The sequence below is a fragment of the Dasypus novemcinctus genome, chromosome X (assembly GCF_030445035.2).
Source record: "Dasypus novemcinctus isolate mDasNov1 chromosome X, mDasNov1.1.hap2, whole genome shotgun sequence".
Taxonomy (NCBI): domain Eukaryota; kingdom Metazoa; phylum Chordata; class Mammalia; order Cingulata; family Dasypodidae; genus Dasypus; species Dasypus novemcinctus.
Window position 1 is genome coordinate 161,256,403 of NC_080704.1, and position 10,147 is coordinate 161,266,549.

Below are 10,147 nucleotides of genomic sequence, written 5' to 3' on the forward strand. Positions count from 1 at the left end.
AATAAATAAAAAATAAAAATAAATCTTAAAAAAAAAAGAATATGGAAAACTTTAAAAAAAAACTACAATGAGATATCATATTACCCCTATTAGACAAGCTGCTATTTTAAAAAAATACATAAAATTACAAGTGTTGGGGAGGATATGGAGAAATGGGAAGACTCATCCAATCCTGGTGGGAATATAGAATGATGCAGTCATTGTGGAGCACAGTTTTGTGGTTCTTCAGTAAGCTAACTGTAGAATTGCCATATGGTCCAGCAATGCCATTGCTGGGTATATACCCAGAAGAATTGAAAGCAGGGACACACACAGATATAGGCACACCAATGTTCATAGCAGTATTATTTACTTTTGCCAAAAGTTGGAAGCAACCCAAGTGTCCAGCAACAGAAAAATGGATAAGCAAAATGTAGTATACACGTACAAGGGAATATAACTCAGCTGTAAAAAGAAAAGAAGTTTTGATACACCAGATAATATGGATGAAATGCACTTTATGTTGAGTGAAGTAAGTCAGTCACTAAAGGACAAATATTGCATGACCTCACTGATATGACCTTAACCTACTGAGGAGTCTCACAGAGATAGAATCTGGAAGGTAGGTTACCAGGAGACAGAAAGGAGTAAAAAGCTGTGAACCAATGCTCAGTTTGGACAGAACCTATCATAAGGCGGAAGGGGTGGTTTGGCAGTGGATGTGGGTGATGGTAGGATAAGGTTGTGATTGCAGTCACCCGTCCTGGAGTGCGAGGGTGAGCAAGGTTAGGGGGCTGGGTTGGACTATCCAAGGAACTGGCAGCAGGGTTGGAAGAAGGAAGAGGTGAATTCTCGGGAGGTGGAGATTTGTAGTTGAAAACACAATTGTGGGAGTGTTTTTCTGGCAAATATGGCAGGGGAGGGTCACTGGTGCAGGGTGTTGTTGGTGGGGAGATGTGTGGGAAAGGGTTGCCTGGGGCATGATTCTGTGGAATGTGAATGTGTTGATCTTGTCACAGGGTGTTATCTCAGTTGGTGGAGACCCACACAAAAAACAAAATAATAAATTTCCATCCTGGGGAGTCCTGGTACATTTTCAAATAGAGGAGCAAGAATCTCTCAAGTGCATAGGCAGTGCCTAATATAAGAAAACCGACCAATATGGCAAGTTCTTAATAATAATGCATGTTAACTATGAATCGTATTCTTGCAAAACTGAAACTTAGCCTAATAATAACTATTGCCTAAAGCTACCTCCAGAAAATCTCCTAGTTTTCCAGCATGGCCTCTTTCTAAGCCAAACACAGCAAATAAATGTACTACCTTCCTTCTCCCCCACCCCAGGTAAGGGACATGACCTCCCAGCACCAACCAGTGAGGCATTTGGAAGAAGGCCTTGACCAAAAGGGGGAAAACATGAAATATGAAAGAGTTTTTATGGCTAAGAGATTTCAAAAGGAATTGGCAGGTCATTCCAGAGGTTACACTTCGGCATGTCTCAGGCAGATCTCACTAACTGCCACTGTGAACAAAGCCTCAAACAGGGGTGCTCTGAGGACTCTAGAGCCATCTGAACACTATAGACAAGGCACATAATCCCTTGAAATCCACACCCTGTTGGTGGGCCTTACCTTGGAATATATGACAACCTATATCCCCAATGTAACAGAGGTAGACTCATTTATAATTTCCTTACACAGGATTCTTCTACCCCTTTTATTTGAGCCTGTAATTAGCACTACACCCATTAAATACATGTCCCAGAGACTTAACTCTTCAGTCTGTTCATATGCTGGGTGAGCCCTGAATCTCAGCAGAGAGGCAGCCAACACCTACTCTTCAGATCATCAGAGATGTGATGTGGGGGCATTTTCGGGACTTGGAGTTGTCCTGGGTGGTGCTGCAGGGACAGTTACTGGACATCGTATGTCTTCCCATGGCCCACTGGGTGGACTGTGGGAGAGTGTGGACTATGATGTGGACCATTGACCATGAGGTGCAGCGGTGCTTTGAGATGTATTCACCAGATGCAATGAATGTCTCATGATGATGGAGGAGATTGTTGCTATGGGGGGAGGAGTAGGGTGAGGGGGGTGGGGCGTATATGGGGACCTCATATTTTTTTAATGTAACATTAAAAAAATAAAGACCAAAAAAAAAAAGTCCAACATCAGAAACCCTCAACCCTGTCCTTTGCCATGCCTTTTATCACGCCCTAATGATGTGGCCCAATCAAAAGCCCTAATCATAACCTAATCACACCGAGGTACAGACCATATTACAAACATAATCCAATATCTATCTTTAGAATTCATAAGCATATCAAACTGCTATACCTTTTGTATGAGAACTGGGAACTGGGAACTCTGTACTTTTGGCATGATTTTTCGGTAAACATACAACTAACTGCACTAATAATTTTTCTTTAAATAAAAGGATAAGGGAACCAATAAAAACAACAATAAACCCCCCCAAAAAAGAAAAGTCAGGATCACCAGACAATTTCACCAGTAAATTCTGCAAAACATTCAAAGAAGATTTAACATCAATCCAACCTTCTCAAACTTTTTCCAAAAAATGAGGAGGGAATGATTTCAAACTCTATGAGGCAACATTATATTAATACCAAAGCCAGATAAAGATATCACAAGAAAAGAAAACCACAGTCCAATTTCCGTTATGAATATGCAAGGAAAAATACACAAATCCACTATTATAGTTGGAGTTTTCAACAACTTTTTTTTTTTTAGAAACTGACAGATTAAGCAGGCAGAAAATCAGTAAGGATATAGATGAACTGAACAGTATCATCAGTCGATGGGACCTAATTGATATTTATAGACTATCTCCTTCAACAACAGTATACATTCCTATTAAGCTTAAATGGAACATTCACCAAGATGGACAATATTCTGGAACATAAAACACACCTTAACAAATTAATTTTTTTCTATTTTTTGTCTTTATTCATTTTTTTAATATTACGTTAAAAAAATATGAGGTTCCCATATACCCCCACCCCCGTCACCCCACTCCTCCCCCCATAGCAACATTCTCCTCCATCATCATGAGACATTCATTGCATTTGGTGAATACATCTCTGAGCATCACTGTACCTCATGGTCAATGGTCCACATCGTAGCCCACACTCTCCCACGTTCCATCCAGTGGGCCATGGGAGGACCTACAATGTCCGGTAATCGTCCCTGCAGCACCACCCAGGACAACTCCAAGTCCCGAAAACTCCTCCACATCTCATCTCTTCCTCCCACTCCCCACACCCAGCAGCCACCATGGCCACTTTCTCCACACCAATGCCACATTTTCTTCAATTACTAATCACAATAGTTCATGAATAGAATATCAGTAAGTCCACCTTAACAAATTTAAAAGTCATATGTAGTATGCTCTCAGACCACAACAGAATTAAACCATGACTCAATAACAGAAAGACAACAGGAAAATCCCAAAGTATTTGGAGATTATAATATAAGCTTCTACTTTAGGAGATTGGAAAAAGAAGAACAAATTAAATCCAAAGCTGGCAGAAGAAAAGAAATAATGAAAATTAGAGCAGAAATAAATAAAATTAAAAATAAGAAATTAATAGAGAAAATCAATGAAACCAAAATCTGGTTCTTGGAAAAGATCAATAAAATTGGAATACTTAGAGCCAGGCCAATCAAGAAAACAAAGCAAGGGAAGACAAATTGCTTGTATCAGTGATAAAGGGCCATCACTACTGATCCTGTGCATATTAAAAGGGTAACAAAAGAATTACAAACAAACACTGTGCTTACAAATTTAAAAATTTAGATGACCAATTCTTTGAAAGACAAAACTTACCAAAACTCACAGAAGTGGAAACAAATAATCTAAATAGGTCTATATCTATTAAAGTAATGGAATCAACAATTAATAGCTTTCCAAAATAGAGATCACCAGGCCCAGATAGTTTCACTGGTGAATTCTATGAAACACTTAAGAATAAAATGATACTAATTCTCTACAATCTCTTCCAGTAAGTAGAAGCAGAGTGAAAACTCGTTTTATGAGGGTAGCATTACCCTAATACCAAAACCAAATGAAGACATTACAAGACAGGAAAACTATAGATCAATAATTCTCATGCACAAAGATGCAAAAGTCCTCATCAAAACTTTAGCAAACCTAACCCAACAGCGGAAAAAAAAGAATTACTCTCAAGAGGGAATTTTACCAAATATGCAAAACAGTTTCAACAGTTGAAAATCAATTAATGTAATCCATCACATCAACAGGTTAAAGAAGTAAAATCATGATCATATCAATAGGTGCAGAAAAAGCATTTGACAAACTCCAATACACATTAATGATAAAAACTCATAGCAAATTAGGGATAGGGAACAACTTCCTCACATTTTGAAGAATATCAACAACAACAACAACAAAAACCTACAGCTAATATCATACTACATGGTGAAAAAATAGATGCTTTCCCCTTAAGATCAGAAAAGTACAAGGATGGCCCCTCTAACCACTAATATTCAACATTGCACTGGAAGTCCTAGATAATGCAATGAAACAGGAAAAGGATGTAAAAGTTATACAGATTGGAAAGGAAGCTATAAAACCTTTTTTGTTTACAGATCACATGATGGCTTATGTAGGAAATCTTAAAAAGTTGGACAAAAAAATACCTCTTTGAACTCATAAGCAATTTTAGTAAGGTTGCAGGATAGAAGGTTAATATGCAAAAGGCAATGGCTTTTCTATATATTAGCAATAACAATTAGAATTTGGAATTTAAAAATGCAATGCCATTTAATTAGCACAAAAATGAAATTCTTAGATTTAAATATAATGAAATATGTACATGATCTAAATGAGGAAAATTACAAAATACTGATGAAATAAATCAAAGAAGTGCTGAAACATTAGAATGATATTCCATGTTCATGGATTGAAAGACTCAATATTGTTAGATTGTCAATTTTTTCCCCAGCTTAACCTATAGATTCATCACAATCCCAATCAAACTCCCCAGCAAGTTATTTTTTGGATAGCAACAAACTGATTTTAAAGCTTATAGGGAAAACAAAATATCTAGAATAACCAACACAATTCTGAAAAGTACACAGATGCAGGATGGAAGCTCTCTAACTTCAAGATTTATTATAAAGCTACAGTAATCATGACAGTGTGGTATTGGTGGAAAAAAAAAAGGACAAATAGGTAATCGAACAGAGTAGAGAGCCCAGAAATATGCTCACACAAACTGATATTTGGCAAGGTAATTTAGGTAATTACATGGAGAATGGATAAGTTTTTCAACAAATTTCCTAGAACAAGTAGACATGAGTCATGAAAGGATAAATACTGTATAATTTCTCTTAGATGAAATATTTGTAGTAACCAAATTCACAGACATGGGAAGAAGAATAATATTGGTTACAGGGATGGAGGAGGGGGGATGGGAATTTATTGTTTAATGGATATGAGTTTCTGTTTGGGATATCTATTTTCGGAGTAGATAGTGGTAAAGGTCACACAATATTATCAATTGTTTACTTTAAAATGGTTAAATGATTTTTATATTATGTATTTTTTACCGCAATTAAAAATAAAGAAAACAACAGTTAGATACCACTTTACACCTATTAGAATGGCTAAAATCTACAACGCTGACAGGAGCAATTGGTGGTGAGGATTTGGAGCGCTTCAGGCGCTCTCATTCATTGCTGGTGGGAAAGCAAAATGCCACAGCCACTTCTGAAGAAGGTTTGGCAGTTTCTTAAAAAACTACACATTTTTTGTGCCTCAAAGAACATTATGAAGAAAGTGAAAAGAACCTACAGAATGAAAGAGAACAATTACAAATCATATATCTGATAAGAGCTGAATATACAGAATATATAACGAACTGTCACCACAAGTCAAACGCAAAAAACAACCTAATTAAAAGCCAGTGGAGGATTTGAATAGTCATTTCTTCAAATAAGATATACAAATGGCCAAGAAGCACATGAAAAGGTCAACATCCTTCTTTTTAGTCATCAGGGAAATGCAAATCAAGATGCCACTTCGTACCCACTAGGATGGCTATTATTAAAAAATGGAAAACAAGTGTTGGAAAGGATGTAGAGAAATTGGAACCCTTGACATTGTTGGTAGGAATGTAAAATGGATAGTAACTGTGCAAAACAGTTTTATTATTCCTCATGAAGTTAAACATAGAATTACCATATGGCCCCATAATTTCAATCCTAGGTGTTTACCCAAAGGAATTGAAAAGAAGGACTCAAGAGATATTTGTACAACAATGTTCATAGCAGCATTATTCACAATTGCCAAAAGGTGGAAACAACCCAAATACCCATCACAGATGAACAGATAAACAAAATGTGGTTTATACATACAGAAGGAATGAAGTTCTGATACACATTACATGAATGAACCTTGAAAGCATTATGTTTGAGATAGGCCAGACACAAAAGGACAAATATTTCATGATTCCACTTATACGAAATATCTAGAATAAGCAATTCACTGAGAGAGAATATAGATTACAGGTTACCTGGAGTAGGGAAGGGGATAGGGAGTTATCGTTTAGTGAGTAGAGAGTTTCTGTTTGGGTGATGAAAAGTCTTGGAGTTGATGGTGGCACAACATTATGAGTGTAATTAGTACCACTGAAGTGTACACTTAACATGGTAAATAGGAAAGTTTGTTTTATAAATATGTTATCACAATAAAAAAAATAAAAATAAACTACAATTTGTTTAGACCAAAGAAAAAGCGCAGGTAAATATAAGCTTACCATAAGATACAACAATTGTGCTCATATCAAACCAAATGAGTGGAAAACTCATGTCCACACAAAAATCTTCACACAAATGTTTATAGCAGCTTTATTCATAATTGCCCCAATTGGAAGCAAACAAGATGCCCTTGAATAGATGAACAGATAAACTCTGGCATGTCCTTACAATGGATTATTATTCCATGAAAGACAAAAAGACATGGAAGAACTGTAAATGCATTTTGCGAAGTGAAAGAAGCCAGTCTGAAAAAGCTACATATTAATGTATGATTTCAACTTTATGACATTCTGGAAAAGGGAAAAGTGTAGACAGTGAAAGAGCAGTGGCTTCCAGGGGTTTAGGAAAAAGGGGGGGCATTTTTAGGGTTGTGAAACTCTTCTGCATGATACTATAATGGTGGATGCATGACATTATGTATTTCTCAAAACTCACAGAATTGTACAACACTAAGAGTGAATCTTTATGTAAACTATGGACTTTAGTTAACAATCGTGTATCAATATTGTTTCATTTGTTACAAATGCAACACACTAGAGCAAGATGTGAATAATAGGGGCAACTTTGTGAGGGGAAGAGGGTACTTGGAAAGTCTCTGTACTTTCTGCACAATTTTTCTATAAACCAAGAAATGCTCTCAAATATAAAGTCAATTTAATAAAGATTTCAGTGGGGAATGTAAAGAGGAAGTAGGTAGATATGGACTGGAATATGTAGCAAAAAGTAATAACTGGTCATGAGAGCGAAGGAAGAGGCCAGAAGACTATAAAAAGAAATACAATATCGTCCTACCCAAGCCAAGCGGTGTGGAGGCACAGAAAAGTGGGTATCACTGGATTTATAGCCTTGCACCATAATGGATATGCATAATGATGAGCCAGTAAGATCGTGGCAGCGGGGGGTAGGGGTTGGGTGATATTCAGTGCCTTCTGCCTAAGAAGGCAAAAAAGAATACAGCACATTATAAAAGGACTTCCATCCAAAATGACCTAAAGAAAAAGAAGTTTTGATGCTGTCTTAGTTTTCTAGACAAATTCCATACAGCGGCTTGGCTTAAACAACTGGAATTCATTGGCTCACAGTTTTGAGGCTAGAAGTCCAAACCAGAAACATCAGAAAGGCCATGCTTTTTCCCCAAAGTCCGTAACTTTCAGGTGCTGGCTTGCCAGCAATCCTGGGGTTCTCTGTTTTTTTTTTTCTGCCACATGGCAATGCACATGGCAGTGTCTTCTCCTTTCTCTTCTTGGTTTTGTTGACTTCCGGCTTTTGGCTCTTCCCCGTGGCTTTCTCTGAAGTTCTTCTGTTTATAAAGGACTCCAGTAGTCCAGATTAAAACCCAACCTCATTCAGTTGTGTAACCGGATTTTGTCTAGGTTCTTGACTATGCTGCAGAAATGAATTTCAGGAGCACGTCAGGTGAGTTGGGTCAGTAATTTATTAAGGTAGGGAGGGAAGAGAAATGGGAGAAAATAAAAGATCATGGGTCCCAGGTAAAGAAGAAGGGGCTGAAAAGTGATAAAGAGGGCTGATTTACAGGCTACAGTTTCCCATTATAGATTATAAATGCCCAGGTTTTACTTTTTACTTGTGTGTTGATCCATGTGGGGGGACATAGCAAGAACAGAGTGCAAAAGGTAAGAACAGGGGTCTTAAGGCAAGAGAGCAAGCTCAGCCTTTGCACTTGCTTTTTAAACCATTAATTATTCCACCCCATTGCTGATGGCAGGGGAGGAGTCCCAGCTGTTTGCTGTTTTGATTGATTACCCCACCCATCAATCCCCTAGGAAGGCCCAATGATAAGGCCCCTGGAAAATACCCGGGGTGTCTCCTGGCTTCTGCCTCTGTAGCCTGCTTCAGTTGGGTCACACCTTAACTGAAATAACGTTTTCAAGAGATTCTATTTATGTTGGGTTCACACCAACAGGAATGCAGATCAGGACCAAGAACCTATCTAAATTGGGGTTCATAATTCAAAACAAAACAGATGCCTAAAGGAGTAAATTGCAGTTATCTAGAAAAATCTGCTAGTGTTGAAACTGACAGGACAGGGTGATAGAGTCAAAGCTTTAAAAATAATCCAAAAGGAGAACTATTAAGGAAATGTAGCAAATGAGGGGGAAGGTGCGCAAATAAAGAATTTTTATAAAAAATTCAACTCAATTTCTGACAGAGCTTATATCTCATCAGGTTTGGTTGCCTGAAAAAAATGAATGAATGAATGAATGAATGAATGAATAAATGAATGAATGAATGAATGAAAACAGTACTTCCTGAGTTCCCCATTTTCCCCCAGGTTTGTTCTCAGGTCCTTAGAGCTAAGACAGTGTCTAGATGTTGGGGATGGATGGGACACCTTCCCCCCAAAAGCTCCAGCATCCCTCTCTGCACGATTTCTTCTAGGCCAGAGGTTTTCCCGTGTTCTTACCTTCTGGAGCCTGGAATTCTCTATTCCAATTGCCTAAAACCCTGTTCACCTAAAGGCATTCTGCTATTTTGGCCTGCCCTTTGCACTTGAAGAACTCGTTTCTCCTTTCTCTTCCCCTGAGCCTGGGGCAGTGTTTTTATCTAGTCTGGTGGAAAACTTCTGTATTCAGGTTTGTTCCAAGACAGTCTACTCCCAAGACTCCCCTTTTCCTTCACCTCTGCAAACCTTCAACATTCTGCTTAATGATTAGCTTGGGCAACACAAAAGCCAGAAAGTATGCAGACAATTTTATGCTTTTCCCAGTGCCACTTACTGTTCCTTGAGGTAATGAGCATGGAGATGGTATCTGAATAAGGAGGAGATAAAGGGGGAAATGTGAGGAAGAAGTTCTCTCACCCATATATCAATGTTTCAAAGGTGATATCCCTCTCTCCCCTCTGAGTTCAAAGCCAATTGAGAAATAGACCCAGGTATCAGACAAGGATTAAAATTTGTTCATTCGTTCAACAATTATTTATTTGATACCCCCTTACCGTTCTAGCACTGCTCTAGGTATTAAGAATACAGTAGCCAATAAAGCAGACACAATAGCCATTCTATTGTTGGCAAAAGTTGTATTTTAAAACTTGGGGGAGCCTGAGACCCAAATGACCTTCCCATCCCTTCCCCTTGAACTGAATGGACCCAGGCAGGCTGTGTGTCAGAAATCAGCAGCCACCCCCTCCACCCTGCTGATCTGGTTCCCTGCCCCAAGCTCACCAGTTAGATATTTGAGGGGGTGGAGAGAGGAACAGAAACCTTCTTCCAAATACTCCTGGAGGATGAGAGTTCCCATTTTATGGGTGGAGGAGGGAGCATGAAGAGACGGGGATCTTCGCTTTTTTTTCTCTCTCTCTTTATTATATTTTTTAAAATTTTACATTCAAAAAATATAAGAGGTCCC